Here is an 18,165-nt window from a genome sequence, read left to right on the forward strand (position 1 = left end):
TATTAAAAAAAGTAATTAGGAGCTCCGATTTTCGATAAAGATAAGATTTGATTGTTTCCTAACTAACATTTTTAATGCAGACTTGATTAAAAATATAAATGAGTGCAAAGTTACTCTGATATACTCGTCATATTGACGAAGCAGAAAAACATGGTTTCAAAAATTATGACTTATTGCCCTTTGAATATTTCATAGTATATATTCCGTCCATGAAAGCAAACAAAACGAAGTAAGAAACAGTTTTCGCATCAGCAACAAAATTTTCAGCCCTTTTCGAAAAATACATGAATTATGTAGGTCAATTGATTTTTTCTTTTTCATAATTTTATCAGAGAAATTATTGATTGCCATAGCCCACCTCGTTGACGCGTGTGAGTACTCGTAGTACGCAAAGTGGCAAACGACAGAGACGAACATGACGATGTTCACTGATAAAATCAACGCCATAAAACTTGTTCCAGAAGTGAAAAATAAATAGTTTTGAATGGAGAAAATATATACTGAAGCGATCTTATGAAAATAACCGAACAGAATGTGAACTTACATCTTACATACACACATACACAAATACATATATACATATATGTAAACTTGTATTATTTGTGTGTGTGTTTGATGGGGAATGCAACCTGAGTTGCAGTGGGCGCATTTGTGCTTATGACGGTAATTTCATGATTGCGTGTACGCGCCGGAGCTGTAATCGCGATGCAGATGATCATGCCGCATATTTATGGTTGAACGGGTCTACGCATTGCGCGTGTTTCGCATTCACGCGTACACCTATCAGATGCACGCTGCTTTATGTACGTGTATATGTGTCTACATACTCCTATATACATATGTACATACTGGTATGTTAGTGCAATGTTGATTTCACTTCAGTGGCCAACGTAGAAGCTGTGCGCATGTTCACAAAATTTAGCAAAATGGAAAAAATCTTGAAACTGGCATTAATAAGGGTAAACAGGCGAAACGTTATGAAAATTTGCTGCCTATGGTAAAACTAAGCGGAGTTCTGAATTATTCAAAATGAAGTGAGCTTCTCTCGTCATAAGAGTTAAGGCGCTTGGCTTAACTTTCATGAGATGTTGATGAACTGAGGGAGTTGATAATTGCGAAACCAAAGTAAACTGAGGAGGCATTTAAAAGTTATCAAATTACGTTCGCATTTGCAAATGAATATTGTATTTTGAGAAATTATTAAATGTAGAATTTGATTGAAGTATTGGCAATAATTATAAATTAAAGCCGCGCTTGCCAAAAAAGTTATCTCGAATAAAACTTGAAGTCATGTTAAGGCACAGCAAAAAACAGAAGAACTATATATAAGATACTATATTTAATAACGAGGGCAGCTTTTTATATATCTGGTCTTGGGCGCTTCTAGTATTGCTAGTCGCCAACTGATGTTTTCATTAGAAAGTTTGGCATACTACTGTGGGCAAAAAGTAAGGTGAATTTATTTGTCAAACTTCGCGGGATTAAAACTTCGCTCTAGTTATTTTTCTTATGAGTTGGCAGCACTGTTAATAACATCTGGGCCAACTTTCATGTGAATGTCATTATCAGTAATATATTTACGCTTGTGTTTACCAAACGACCACGAGTGCATTTTTCGATTTTTACAATGTCTGATTTGACTGAGCAGAGAAGTGCCATCAAATTTTGTTTGCCAAATGAAATTTCGGCTGCGGAAACGTTTAGCATGTTGCAGAAGGCATTTGGTGATTCGACCATGTCGCAGAAAAATGTTTATAAGTGGTACAAAGACTTCAAAGAGGGTCGAGAACGTGTTGATGCCTTGGAGCGCTCCGGACGACCATCGACGTCAACAGATTACCAACACGTCAATAAACTGAAGGAGTTAGTGCTCAAAAATCGTCGGTTTACTGTTAAAGCCCTTATGATATGATCGGAATATCAGAAGGATCTGTGAAAATCATTTAGAAAGACCATTTGGGCCTACGAAAAGTCAAATCTCGTTTGGTACCGAAAACTCTCAATTTCTTTGAAAAAAGTCGTCGCGTTGATGTGTGTGAAACAATGCTTTCAGACTATCAGGACAAGCTCAAATGCATCATTACGGGAGATGAGACTTGGATTTATGCTTACGACCCTGAAACAACCGACCAATCAAGCGAATATCGTGCTAAAGGCGAGGCCAGACCGAAAAGAGCACGTCAAAGTCGTTCAAAAATAAAGGTCATGATGACAGTTTTTTCCGATTTTCGTGGTGTCGTGCACTATGAATTCCTTCCACCTGGCCAAACTGTTAATAAGGAATATTATTTGAGCGTTATGCGTCGTTTACGTGAAGAAATTCGTCTAAAAAGAGCAGAATTATGGGCCAACAACTCTTGGTTTTTGCATCACGATATTGCACCGTCTCACACTGCACTCGTTCTTCGTGACCATTTCGCCAAAAATTCCACGCATATCGTTCCGCAACCACCGTATTCGCCTGATTTGGCTCCGTGTGACCTCTGGCTATTCCCAAAACTCAAGAGACCACTCCGGGGAACGCGTTTCGAGTCGATTGAGGAGATAAAAGCTGAATCGAAGAAGGTGCTAATGGCTATACCAGAAATGGACTATTTGGCATGTTTCGGGGATTGGAAAAATCGTTGGTGTAGGTGTATTTGATGGAGAGGGGATTATTTTGAAGGGCATGAAATTGATTTACAAGAATAAATAAAGATTTTTCATTTTACAACCAAATTCACCTTACTTTTTACCATAAACGCACTCAGAACGTTTTGATGTGTGAGCCATACTCGTATTACTGTTGTTTACAGTGGCTTTGAAAATTCATCCCTGCAAAAAAAATGGAATTAAACCGTGAAAATTTCCGTGCGATTATTACGACTATCACAACTTTCAATGCAGATTAAGAAGACAAGAATGCATCGATGAACTAAAATCATTATACGGCAAACAAGCACCATCCTTTAGCCTTGTAAATAACTAGTGCAATGAATTTTCTCATCGTCGTTGTTCGCTCAACGATGAATCGATGACAAAATCTGTTGTTGAGTTGTACCAGAAAATACCCATGCAGTGCGCGAAATGATTGCGCAATATCGTCATGTCGGCTTCTATTGCGGAATTCTTGGCCTTAGTATGACCAGCATAAATAAGATGTTCCACGATTTTCCACACGATTTAAAAAACGCTCTGGAAACACGACTGCATACTGAAAACAAATAAAATTCTTTTCAACCACTAATGCTCCTTTTTCCGTTGTTAATGCAACGTAATGTAAATAGCAACCCTCGTATTACTTTTACATTTTATTATTCATAAAGCCTTCGGAATTTCATTCCAAAAATTACACTTACTTTATAATATACAAATTTATTGCTATATTACATTATGAAGCACTTTAAACATGTTTATTATAATTGTATTTAATCCGCAAATTCGAATATTAGCAACGTTATTTCGTTTCATCTTTCTGCTTGCCAAAACCTGCATTTGTTCCATTTGAAAACAAACAAATCAAACAATACCTAGTCCTGTTGCTTCTTCAAGCGAATACCTGCTTGCCGCAGGTTACGCTCATAAAAAAACAAATCAACCTTTGTTCAGTCCAAAGGCAAACGAATTTTTTTCTGACTTTATAATATTTTTTTATAAGTTTTAATTGTTTTTAGCTGTTTTCTGTTCTTTGCTGCAATTTTTTCCACTTGGGTCAGCGTGAGTCCATATCTTTCAAGTTACTCATTGTTGTTGTTGCTCTTTTTCGCAGTCTAACTTGATACCATGACCAGTCTGTCTGCTTGCCTGCTATTTATCTAATAGCAAACACTGCTTGGTGCTGCTTTTTAGATAGTAGCTGTATTGTCAAATGGCTATTGAGGCATAGAATTTTCCTCGAACCTTTAAGAACTCGATTTTTTTAAGAGTTTGGTGCCTACTCTGTAATGCGATGCGAAGGGAAAATGTATCATAAATACTATTTCTTGCCTATATTTGAACAAAACGCAACAGTGCAGTTAAGTTTCTTTCAAACTATATCTCTTTAAAAGATATAAATACATTTAAAAGTGACACTAATAAACAAAAAACTAAATTTATTTTAGTATTATTTTTCCTAAAATACTGGTACACTAGTTTTGCTTCAACGTGAAAATAAATAATTAAATTTTTAAATAAAATTGGGGACTTCAATCTGTGAAAATTTGTTATAACAATTCATCGAACATACACACAGAAATATTATTGACTCACCTTCGGTAGCTTCTCGCATTCTTCTTCCTGCAAGTGCATGTAATTTTGCCGCACACGCCTCTCGAACTTGCCACAGCAATTAGTATTCAAGTATATGCTATGTATGTATGTACGAGTATGTTCCAAAGGAGGACGAGGACGACTAGTCACACTTACCGCACAAAAGTAATTAAAATCTGATTGCATCGTAGCGAGGTAGTGGCAGAAGATTAAGGCCGAGGTGTAGCCAGAGGGACAAAATTAAAATTCTGCGCCATTGCGTCGCTACAACAACAAAACCAACTGCTATAGATACAATAACCACCATGCATTCTGTGTCGCTCAAGGTGCAAAGAAGCCTTCCGTTGTGGTGGTGGTAGGCAGCCAGCCCTGGATTGGAAAGCCAATAAATGTTCAATCATACACACATCTGATTGCAATACACACACACACACACACATCACATATATGTGAATACTTGCAAAATGTCGTAGCACACCCTTCTCATGTTACACGCCCAAGATGGGCGAATTTGTGGGCAGCTGCCTCACGAAAATTGCAACTCAATTGTATAATTTCCTCACCGAAAACAGCAACTAAAAGACACAAACCCCACTACCTGCATACATGTGTAGGCACTCACAAACATATGCGCGCATATATGTCCACTTGCAGCTGCCCACAGTACTTAATACAACACATGTATGTATATATGTAATTGTAGATGCAACTCGCAACAGCACACGCGTCTAATAATCACAATTCTATTCGCATTCTGTAGTGCAACGATAGCAAAGGCTGTATTTTATTTACTTACCTACACGTTTTGGGCAAACACAAATATGTACCTTCGAAGCCACCCCTCCCCGCTCTTCCCTTCTAGCACTTAGCTTGTCGTGCCACAGCCCACTTTCTTCGCTGTAACACTTTTTCTTGCTAACTTGCCTATACCAGCCCCCCTATAACTACCCAGCACCTTCACCGGCTTTTCCACTTCATTTATAAAAGCGGCACACTAGAAATATGCGTAGACGGACGAGCTCCCTGCGGGCAATTTAATTGGCAGATTTAGTGCTTTTCGATTGTCAGTGCGCAAAATTACTTTACCATCTTTCTTCGATCCCTCTAGAGCGTCTGCATCAACAACACCAAAAATTGCCGCCATCACAACAACTATAAAGATTTCTTCCAGTCTACAGCTCCTGCTAACGCGCTCTAATTGAACAGACTCGAACCCCTTCCACTATTAGTCCTTGTGAAAACGGAAAAGCCACAGCTTCCGCGTCTGATACATTTTTCTTTTCTGATGAGAAGAGATGTGGGAGTGTCAGGTTCTACCAACACTTTTACTTTATTCAGACACGTTGACTGGCAAATGAATTATTTTTGTTGCGCTCTAAAATCCTAAGCTCGACTGCAGTTTATATTGTTGCGCCGTAGTTTATATTTGGGGCCACAGATAATCACTGGTGTGCATTTTTAATTAATTTTAGTGGGCGGAAGTGGACCATTGAAATTTACATAAGAATGCATTGTAAATCTGAAGAGAGCTGAAATGAAATAAGTTTTGAATTCAAGAAAATATAACTTTAAATTATCATAACTTGTTTAACGCATCACTCTCCTCGAAATAGAAGAAATTAGTTATCAAATATTTCATTTCGTTTTAATTACGATTTTCATTTACTTCGACCGCACAACTACTCAAGTTTCTGAACCTGCAATTTTTTTTCTTGGCTCATATCTTTGTATGAAACTGTCGGTATGTTTTGCAAGGTTACTTTCTAATGAACTGGGACAAAAGTAAGTTATCAATATAGTTCGTACAAAGTTTGTGTTCATAAAATACGAACATTCGTCATAAATCATAAATCTAAAATAAAAAATAATTAATTATTTCGCATCTCTTTGAGATAAAGTGGGAAGAGTTTTTTTTTTCAAAACTTTATTTAGAAAATCCAGTTTAGAAAAGTTGGCCCAAGTATAAAGTTGCCAGTTTTTGTGCAATCCGGCATGATGTACGGCACGCATATGGCGCCTTCGTCGTCAACACATAATTTATTTCGCTGTCAGTCAAATTCGGTGCCGCAACGGACGGAACGTACCCACTGTGATGGGCCTATTTCCAACTATATTCCTATCGTAAAATTATACAAAGATATACATTTTAAAATTAATAAAAAAGATGTTTAAAGTATTTATGAATCAATAATATATTTTCCTTCATTATTTACAATGTCTTCCCAATGTTTAGGCAAATTTTTAATTCCCTGCTCAAAAAATTGTTTGTCCTTGGAGCCAAAATACGCTTCGATATCCCTTTTTATAGCTTCTTTTGAGGAGTAGTTCTTGTTACTCATATGGTATTGAAGTCCACGGAAAAGGTGATAATCACAAGGTGCAATATCCGAAGAGTATGGTGGATGCAGCATTAGCTCCCATCCGAGCTCGTTCAGCTTGCCTAATGTTTGCTTTGCGGTGTGAGGTCTTGTGTTGTCATGGTGAAACAAAACTTTGCGTCTATTCACTAAAGACGGTCGATTTTTGTTAAGTGCCTCATTCAGGTTTGATAGCTGATGGAAATAATAATCAGCAGTTATCGTCTGGTTTGTTTCCAGAAGTTCATAATAAACAATACCGGCCATATCCCACCAAATAGACAGGAGAATCTTCTTGGGGTGAAGGCCTTCTCCAGGGCTCGGTTCTGTTTCATCTTTATCTAACCATTGGCGTTTGCGAACAGTGTTATTGTAAAGGGTCCATTTTTCATCACCAGTAACGTTACGGTTCAAAAAACTTTAATTTTCAAGCCGTTGCAGCAGCTGAGAACACACATTCACTCTCTGCTGAAGGTTGGCGACGGAAAGTCTATGCGGAACCCATTTTGCCTGCTTTGAAACCTTTCCCAACTGAACCAGGTGCCTGTGAAGTGTTCCATGCGATGAACTTAACCTCTGAGCTTTGATATCCACTGTGAAATTTGGCTCAGATTCCACGAGTTCGAGCAATGCGTCGGAGTTCAAGACTTTACGACGACCAGCGCGCAGGGCATCCTCCGCGTCGCAGTTACCACTTCGGAATTTTGAAAACCACTTTTGCGCAGTCCTTACACTCATGGTATCTTCTCCGTGGACAGTGTTTATTTCTGCAGCAGCAGTTGTTGCATTTTTACCATTTTTGTAAAAAAAAAATACAAAATATGCCTCTTATACGCGTTCGAAGATTCCATTTCATTTTTTAACAACACGTGCTTCTATCCGCGATTAAAAGCACGATATATCAAAGAAAATATAAATAGTTCCGTTATATTCCGCGAATAATTTTTGGTATGCAAATTCGTACAAAAGTGAAATTATGGGTAAAATACACACGAACTCATGGACTGACCTGAAAGGAAGGATGAGAGGTAGACGAAAAGCATCCACCCAATGTTAAACGTGTCAACTACTCCTAAAAATCCTAAGAAACAAACAACAGACGACAAAGCTGAGAAGTAACACTTCAGTTTAGTGGCAGAATTTGAAGTGAGTGCACGTTTAGAATTTAAGTCTTGTATTTTTTAAGGTTTTTTGCTCTGACAAATAAATATTAATGAATAATTTCTGCGCTATTGTTTTTTGACTTGTTGCCTTTCATTAACCTTGGAAGTTGTACCGATCACAAACGAATTTAAAAATTTCGACGGATCCTTTTAAATCTTTACCGAAATTCAAATACAACTTATAAACGAAGGCAATAAGTCAAGAATGTCAATCAATTCACACAATCTGTAACAAATATCGTCAAAATAATTTACATGTTGTCGCTCGTAAAGTGTCATATTTATGTAAAGAAATGAGAGGCAAAAGGCAAAAGTTTTATTAGAAACATTTTTTAAAATCCCAAATATTTTGTAACTCGGTGTTGGGGACAGATGACTTTATGATTCGCTTGCCATATTCTCTTGGAATCGAATATGCATGGCGCAGACGCTATGGAACCTTGTCACCAAGTAGCAGGAAAAACAAGACGAAGGAGTACATCTTATGAACTCCATGTCACACCGATCGGGTGAACTATCAGCCCGAAATTATGGAAAATGTGATTACTGGAAAGCTTGATAGCTTACTTGTTCTACCTTAAGGGGGTAGTATGGTTAATTCGGTGTAAAACAAGCATATTTTTCGAAATTTTTTTTGTCGACACAGTTGATTTATTCAAAATTTTAAAATTACTTCATTATAAAGTCATATTTAAAGAATATTGTGTGAAATTTTCATTGATTTTTATGAAGAAATGAGTTGGTGGCAGCGAATCTTCGCGGACGTCTCATAAAAAAGTTTTATTGCGGTGTTCCTCAGAACTCATTACTGGATCAACTAAAATCAAAAAACCAAATTGATTTCATCAGCTAATAAAGTTTCGCAGGTAACAACGTCGAATTTTTTTTTTTTTTTTTTTTTAATTTTTTAAAGCGCTTTGAAGTCAAAACACCGATTTTTCATAAAAAAAACTTGAAAACTTTGTTGTTTTAAAATATGACAAAATTAAAAAAAAAAAAAAACTCGACGTCATTACCTCATGAATAAAGTAAAGAAACAAAAAAACCAAATTTGAAAAGAATCGGTGCAGTAGATATGAATCTACAGTGGACACCGACCGTAAAAAAGGCAAGTGTGAGAAAAACGCGTTTAAAGATTTTCGGCAGCGTGAAATCCGGTTGGAGAGGTAGATACTTAATCCTTTGTGTCTTTGTCAATTTTACTCTAATGCACTTCAAACTTTCACACAATAATCTTAAGATGTTATAGAATAATTTAAAAAAAAAAAAAAAAAAAAATTAAAAAAAAAAAATACCATACTACCCCCTTAATGGTTGAATTTGTTTTATTTTAGACTAACGGAATATGTTGGTTTATTTATTTACGATTATGTTTAAATCGTTATCGCCTGAACTATAAACTTTGAAAGTAAAAATTAAGCAGCCTTAAGGAGAATTAAAATTGGACTAATATGTATGTATGTTATGTATGTATGCATCGGGCACTTAGCTACTCGAGAACTATCGATATGTATAACTTTGGTGGGGATGGGCTGTGTTGACTTTTCTGTTCAGTAAGGCTTGGCAAGTAATCATGATTCGTTTAACGACAAAATAATGCTTTCAAGCTGTGGAAATTTATTTAAAGAAAATTAATCTGTTCGAAAGAAATAGGAAGAAGCTGCCGCAACGGTAAACGGCAAGTGATATCGAGCCATACTGACTGAATTTTTGTTTCTAAAATATCTAAATTTTTGTTTCCTAAATATCGATTACATTTGGTTCCAACAAGACGACGTATTTTGCTGTACAGCGCGCTAAGCATTCCATTTATTGCAATATTCAAGCCACTTTTAATAAAATACGGCCAAAATTGGACTGATCGAATGGACCACGTACCATCACTTCTAGCCACGGCGAACATATGCCGGATAGCATATTAAAAAATAAATGCAATGAAATTATCTATCAGATTATAACACCTAAAACTTATTCCAACAATACTTCTGTTTTGTATTATCAGTTTAAATTTTCACCTCTTAAAAAAACACCCAATATGTTCTAAAATTTATTTATGTAACTATTTCTTAATTGTTTTAGTCTAAAACAGCTTGAAAAGCCCATAGCACAGACATTGCCCATTTTTCTTAATCTTGGATGAAAAACTATTTACAGATATTTAGCTAAAATTTCGACGTTTTGATGTCTGAATTAGAGCCGACTAAAAGTGATTTTTATTAATAATAAGAGAAATTTCGATATTTCCTTAGAAAGAGTTTAAAAGGCTTAACATAATTAGCCAATTGGTACTCCAATTAAATATTAAATAGACGCTGTGAAAATATGATCATGTGTGTATATGTATATGCGCATGTGTTTTAGAACAATTGCTGGTATATATGTACATACGTATGACCATACACGATATCATGAAGTCGAGTTTTCGGCTTTGTCATTCAAGTCGTGACAGAATAAGCAACAAACGCAGTAAGAGCAGCAGAGTAGCAATGATGTTTGATACCATTTTGATGAGACTCACGTATATATGTACATATACATACATGCATAATTTTTCTTTCCACGCATGTTAAATGGCATTCTGCTTACGTTCTTGTTGGGGAAGAATAAGGGACGCGCCACATATGCTCAAAGTGGCAGTAGCTATGGCGGCTTGCGACTAGAATGGCGGGCAAAACCAAAGCAATGCAGCACTGCGACATATCTACAGTGCATCAAACCCTGCGAGAAAAGCTGAATGCTAGTGGGATCAATCTCTAGTCTACCATCACTGCTAACATTATTCAAACTAACTAGTCACTTAGCTGTGAGCAAACTTTCAACAGTTGACAATAACTCCGCATTCCACTATTTTGTTCAAAATGTATTTCAATCCGTTTTTTATGACGAACTACATATTTTGCTCAATTTTTTCTTAAGGGGGGGGGGGGGGGGGGTAGGGTCACAAAATCGAAATTTTTTTTCTTCACTCATCTTATAGTAAATCATTTCAAGAATGTTGTGTCAAAATTTTAAGTGGATCGGAGCAGAACTCTCAAAGTTATAGCCTTTGTAGGCACTCTACCTCGAATGCGGAGCATCGATAATTTCTCAGAGTCATTTTTTCAAATGCGTTTTTCCCGAAACGAATTCTTAAAAGTCGGTGCCAATCACAACTCCGAAACTATTCAACCGATTCTTTTCAAATTTGGCACACGTTTTCTAAATCAAAAATACCTCCCCCCTACACTGTTTTTTTTTATTTTATTTTTTTTTAAGGTTGTTTTTCACTTACAAATATGGCGAAATTTTTCGCCAAAAATGCTCGTTTTACGTTTTTTTGCCACCAAAACTACAAAAATGAAAAAAAAAAAATTGTATTAATGTAGGGGGGAGCATTACGTCATACTTTAACTGAAAAATTCGACTTTTTTAGTTTCAGATGATTCTACGACGAATGCCGATTGGCACCGCAGAGCACCTCTCGAAAAACATATCTCCAAAAAAACTCTGTCATGGGTTTATTTGTCAATATTTTATTATTAATATTTTTTAAAAACTTATTGAAAAGATGTACAATAACATGCAACTGATTTTATTAAAGTATCTTAAGCCATATTTCTGTAAAAAATTCAAAAAAAAAGTGTTTTTTTTTAGCGCTAAACCCTAGCCCCCCCTTAATGAAATTGTGTGTACATTTGTCATAAGCTGTGGGAATATGCATTTAATGCGAAGCGTCGCATATACATACCTAAGACGCCAATTGCTTGTATAGAAAAGAGAAAGATAAAAGATTTAGAGCTCACTATCAGAGGACCAGTTTGAATTTCCTGCAGGGAAGGTATATAGTCAAATGTACGAATGTATAAGCGTTTATATATTTAGATAGTTGTAATAGAAGTATACGTCACCCAACGCATTGGGTCATCCCAGAGTAAAACAAAGCGACAATGCGACGTACCACCAAATGAACCAAACGCTGATTTATTATCCTTGTCGCATACGGACTTATTTCGATATGAAACGACGCTGCGATTGTAATAGCAATGCTGGGACACAATGTCAGTATCTATGTGTATATATACGATGTCGTACACATTTATACACATGGATATACCTAAATGCATAGCACAACCTTAGTCCAAGTAAGAGCAATAAAACGAGTATCAAATTATGAAAACGCATAGAAACCCAGTAAGAAAATGCAAATTTGTATGTGAAAAAAGTAAATAAAATTATGTCTATTGGTTTTTACAAATGCAAACGTATTTATATTTGCATACGTGTTTGCATATGGTTGTGCTGACAAAATGTTGCAAAATGGGTGAAACGATTTGTTATCAAATGTTTACTTCTGAAATTCAAGCCCTTTCATTCCTATTGGGAGATTACTATTGTGTATGTTCGGTATATTTTTACACACATTTAAACGCAAAACCTACACAAAAGATTTACAAGCACAAACGCACAATTCCAAGTCGAATTAAGGTTTATTAAAAAATACAACGAAAGAAAAACGAAACAGAAGTAAAACAAAAGCTGAAATGAAGAAAATAGAGAAATTGATAACAGGCAATGAGATTTGTTATCTGCTTTGGCGTAGCAACGCTGCCGGGTCATGGGACTTGGCTGCCACAAAAAGAAATTACAATAAAGCATTCGACAAAAAGGAGCATCGCAGAGCTTGCGCCAAAAGTTTAAATCCCAAAGGAATTTCCAAAAAATAATAAAACTCTGCAGCGAAGAGGCAAAAAAGCAAAAGAAAAAAATGAAAAACTGAAGAAGAAATAGGATTTTGTTAATACTTTCTAGTTGTCGTTTTGTTTTGGCGTAGATGTGTGCCGCGCAGATGTGTCTCGAAAACGATGCACAAAATTTAACAAGTGAAAGCCTAGAAGCCAGTGCGTTTCTGTAAACTTTGCGAGCAAAATTAGCTAAGAAAAAAGTTATGATCACAAAATTTAGTTACCAAAATGTAGAGAACGTTTTTTAACTTCGCCGTCAACTCACGTTTTTTTCGAATATCTAACACCGCAGGGCAGTGCGTTCACTTTTCTGCCACGCTGCCTATTTAGTTATCTGCTTCTGTCAAACTTCTTCGTCGCGCCGCCTCTTCGACTGCCATTTCGCGCTGAATTATCTAAATTTTGCCAGTGATGCTAAATTTTATCGTCTTGTACCACTTGCCGCCGTCCTGGAAACACAGCCCCAGTCAGACATTTAAATTATATACTTTGAATACAACAACTACGCAATGTATTAAAGAATGTTAAAATAACAACAACATCACCATCGTAGATCTCCATCGAAAGCGGAGAAGAGGGGAGAGAGTAGTGTGAGATGATGTTCGTGCAATCAATGTAGCCTGGCGGGTCGTGCGGAAGGGCTGGTGGCCACAATAGAGGCAGCGGCAAAATGAATTTCGCACTTTTTCGCATAATAAATTTAAAGTTAAGCGCAACAGCAAAAAAAAAAAAGTTGGAATAGAAGTAGAATGAAATAAAAGTTTTACAAAAAGTTTATTTTGCATATAAAAAATCAGTCAGCGAAGTCGCATGTAGAGCGTGGCTACCATTTCCCTGTTTTGCCTAGTGCGATACGTGGCGTTGGGGAGGCGCTCCTTATGGTGGCAAGCGACAGTGTGACAAATTCCATTTAAAATTGTCGAGAAGAACTCACGTACTCGCTTTGCAGATGTTCAGTTTGTCGCAAGAGAGGCGGGGCGGGAAGGATGCGAGGCTGGTATGGGTGGCTCACGCACGTAACAACTTTACGTAAGTGACTGAAATGGGAAATCCTGGAAATGGGTAGCTTTTGAATTTTTCTGTTTCTTTGTTCGAATAAATAAAAAAATAAAAAATTTCAAACCTCAGCGTGATATGCACAAGTGTTACATGTATATAAGTGTTTGTACATATGTATGTTTACTAAATATATATGTATGTGCATAGCTTACGGTTTATTGTTAAATAAAGGTGGGCGAAAAGAGAGAGGAAGAACGTTGGGTAAAAGCAAAAAGGATGCGACAACTATAGAACCAGTAACCTTCAGGCACCGAGAGCTGCCAGGTAATTTAACCATAGCATACGCTTAGGCGCATAAATTTTTATATACGAACACTCGCATATACATACATAAAGACATACATACATAGTATATTCCAGCTTATTTGTGTTGTGTAGCATTGCAATTGCGTGCTTTGTGTCCTTTAATGTTGGCGTTAATTGCGCCAAAGAGGAAACAGTCAGCCATCCGCGACCGCAAGGTTCAATTTGACCAACCGGCGCGCACGGTGCTCAGCTACGGAAAATCTTAACCCTTTTTGTATTGTTTGTACCTTCCGTCAACCGTATCCGTCTCTAAGATTCTCCTCTGCCCCATTTTGGAATAAAATATTTTTTCGCATTCATTGTTTAGTTGGCTGTGTTGTTGCCATTATTGCAGCCGTCTTTTTGCATAAATTAAGCTTCGTTAGTACAATTTTCATTATTTTTTGCCATTTAGTCTTTGCTGCCGCATAATTCCTTAAGTTTTTCTCTCTATTGCCTATCCTTTACATTCTCCATTACTCACTTTGCCATTGCCAACTTTGCACACATTTTCAGCATTAATTTTCATTCTTCAACTTTTGTTGCTACGGACTTAACGAGGTATGGAAGTGAAGTGTTCCAAACCAGAGAGGGGTGCGGTGCAATGTTGCCTTAGTAGTCGTTGTGTGTTGACTTACTAAAATGCAATCAATTCAGCTGCTCACCAAGGAGTTGATGCATTTATCTACTTCCTTACTTTGTTGCTGTTAGTTTTTTTTCCAACTTTTTATTATTTATTTGTGTTGCAATGCATTTATTCATCGAATTGTTTGCATTGCAAAATTATTTAAATGCCGCGTTCGTCTGAATTCCGTTTCTGCATTTTTTTGGAATTATTGTAAACGGATAAGATGTGAGGCTTTTTTATATTTGAACTGTGCATTCAGATGGATTGTGTCTTCAGCTGCAATTGTATTTACAATATATTCCGGGGCCTCTGTAAAATACATTCAAAAATCTCATGGAATTCCAATTCAACGTAAATTCAATATGAAACTTGACGGGCTATGTAAATACACATCTACATAACGATGGTTTTCGAGAAAAGTGACATAATTCTACACATATCACAGGTGAAAATACAAAACTTCTTACTGATTGCTGCTTACTTAGTGCTAATACAACTTTTCAAATTAATAAATAAAAGAACAAGACCTAAATAAAACTTGTTCTCCAAAAAGTCAGTTGATATTTAAAAGTCGAAAAATCGAATCGAGATCTCATTAAATTCGCTAAGAGCCCGAGCATAAATTACGAGCATTGCACTTGAAATTGGAGTGAGATAAAAATAGTAAGGGGAATAAGAAATAAACAATGAATGCGTTGCAACAGATCGCCAATATCATATGTATATAGAAACATTATTATATCTTCTTCTTGATTGGTGCGATAAACGCTTGCGCGGTTTTGGTTTTATTATTATATGCGAAAATGTATTCCATATGTAAATGGGATAAGTTTTCTAGACATCGTTTCTAGCAGATTCGGCTTCTACATGAAAATCTAAGAAAAAAAGGCCATTGGAGCATAGCTCTAAAGAAAATGTTGCTCCCCCAAATTTTAAAAGAAGCCATTTTAATAATATTTATTTATTATTAATACAAAAATTGAGAGAGAGCCATGGCTATAAAGATAGAAAGTAGAGAAAATCCTTCCTGTTGAAAGTAAAAAGGATCCAAAACCAAAATAGTTGTAACTACGTTGTTAATTGTAAAAAAATGATGATCAGAAAAAAAAGATAAAAATAAATGTTTCAATATTGTGAAATTGAGTTGTTTCTGGTTTGTTTTTATTCATATTCTTTTTCATCCTTTAAATAAAAAAATGGGTACAAAAATAAATTATTCGTGCCAAAAAACCCCCTAGTATAAGTTTGTATTAAACAAATAACATTCGTAACCTTCATTTGGTCAATTTTAATATTTTTATTAACTTTGTATTAATTGAAAATCACTCGTTTTCAAATATGGGGACTCGAAATTGGCATTAGAGCTATGCTGTAATGGACTTTTTTCTTGGAATTTGATGAAGAGTTGGCTGTAATTTAAAAAAAAATTGAAAAACTTTGATTCTTCTTGTGGATTCCGGCGATAGGTCCTCACATTCTTGACGGATATTGTCTTTAAGAGCTGCAAGAGTCTGAGGATTGTTGACATAAACCCACGACTTCAAAAAGCCCCACAAAAAGAAATCTGGAGCGGTCAAATCAGGCGATCTTGCTGGCCAGTGCAAATCGCCAAAACGGGAGACTAGGCGCCCGGGAAATGCATCCTTCAGCATATCGATTGTGGCACGTGCAGTGTGTGCCGTTGCACCGTCCTGTTGGAACCACATGTTTTCCAATCCCAATTCATCAAGTTCCGGCAAAAAGAACTCGTTGATCATTGCTCTGTAGCGCACACCATTCACAGTAACCGTTTGGCCCGCGACATCTTCCAAGAAAAAAGGTCTGATGACTCCTCCAGCGAAAACAGCACACCATACAGTGACTTTGAGCGGGTGTAATGGCTCTTCGTGGGTTACACGCGGATTTTGAGTGCCCCAGAAGCGTAAATTTTGCTTATTTACGTACCCGCTAAGATGGAAATGGGCCTCATCACTCATGATTATTTTTGATGAAAAATCATCTTCCTCTTGGAGGTGATTAAGGATGGCTTGAGGGTATGTTAGACGCGATTGGTGGTCAGCAGCTAACAGCTGATGCACCGTCTGGACTTTGTACGGAAACATCTTCAAATCTTGTACCAAAATTCGCTGTAAAGCCCGTCCACTGATACCCATTTGCGTGGCACGTCGTCTGGTCGATGTCGGCGGCGCTTCCATGACATCCTCGGCTACAGCAACAATATTCTCTGCAGAACGGCTACTCCGGGGTCTGCCTCGCCTGGTAGCATCTCGCGTTGTGCCAGTCTCTTCGAGGCGAGCGGCTAAACGTCGCAGTGTTTCACCAGTAGGCGTTGGACGGCGAGGAAATCTGCGACGAAATTCACGTTGTGCCAAAGTCACCGACCGATTGTTGGTCAAATAAAATATTCCGAGTTCTGAAGCAGTGTAGCGTAACATTGTTTATTAACGTGTATTTCGCATGTGTTTACTACACAAATGTCTAAATAGAACTGACATTAGGGGTCAACCGCAAAATTTATAGCATATGTATGTATATGCTAAGGCTATTTTGTGGTAAGTCTGCATCTGCCCCATTCCAAATCCATAAATTTACATTTGAAAGCCGGTTAATAAGAAATTACTCAATTCGCTACAAGACTTGATTTGCAAAATTTATAATTAATTGTATTTATAATGAACTTTTCTTTGTATATATGTAGGCGTATATAAAGGTGTTGAAATTTATTTAGAATTTATTATAACAATGGAAAACATTTTTGGAACTAGGCGGTAAAAGTTATAGGCCAAATTTTAACTTTCGCGATTGCCTTTCGGCAAAAAAGGCAATACTCCAAAACTGAAAAATCGCAGTTATAGCCGTGTTCTATTGCACACAATTTGCATAAAGCATTCCAACTCAGTTAACTCACAAAATCAAACAAACAAGAAGCAAATCAAAAAGGCATTTGCATGGAAGTTTTCTAAGTTATTTCATAACCGATCACGTGCCGTAATTGAACTTACACTAAATCGTATAGCGTTATACGAGTTGGGCTCTACTGGCTTAATATATACGAGCTTAATATAATATATACGAGCTGTTTTGTTGCTTTGCCATTCATCGTCAATCAACATTTAAACGAGTTATCGTTTTCATATGGTGTACAAAAAATACGGTTTATATTGTCCTAATAAATGCTGCATTCTTCTGCATCCGACCTGCAAAAAGACTCGAAATCGGTTATAAAGAGTAGTTTAAAAGTAATGCCTAGATATCAGTAATGAATAGTTCCTACAAGCTACATTTTTAATGTCGTTTTTCACACTTCTCAAGTCGACAGATGTGCAATTGTACACGATAGAACAGCGCGTTAAAATTATTGAAACTTGTTATGAAAATTGTCGATCCTTAAGAACATTCGTGATTTTTTGATGGAAATAATCGTCCAAATGAGATGACAATTTAGAAGTTGGTGAACAAATTTCAAGCAAATGGTTTTGTCGAAGATGGAAAAAGGAGTGGCAGACCAAACACTGACCGTTCTGTTGAGAATACGAGTATTGCTGATGTAGCGCAAAGTTTTACTAAACAACTTTCAACATCGATATATCGACGTTCGCAACAATTAAGCTTCATGAATTGACTGTTTGGCTGATTTTATCTGCCGACTGGGCGTTTAAATGATGGCATTTTTCGCATTTTTAAGAGCTGCTTGCTACGCCGGCTTCAAATGACATGGTCGT

The sequence above is a fragment of the Anastrepha ludens genome, chromosome 2 (assembly GCF_028408465.1).
Source record: "Anastrepha ludens isolate Willacy chromosome 2, idAnaLude1.1, whole genome shotgun sequence".
Classification (NCBI taxonomy): Eukaryota; Metazoa; Arthropoda; class Insecta; order Diptera; family Tephritidae; genus Anastrepha; species Anastrepha ludens.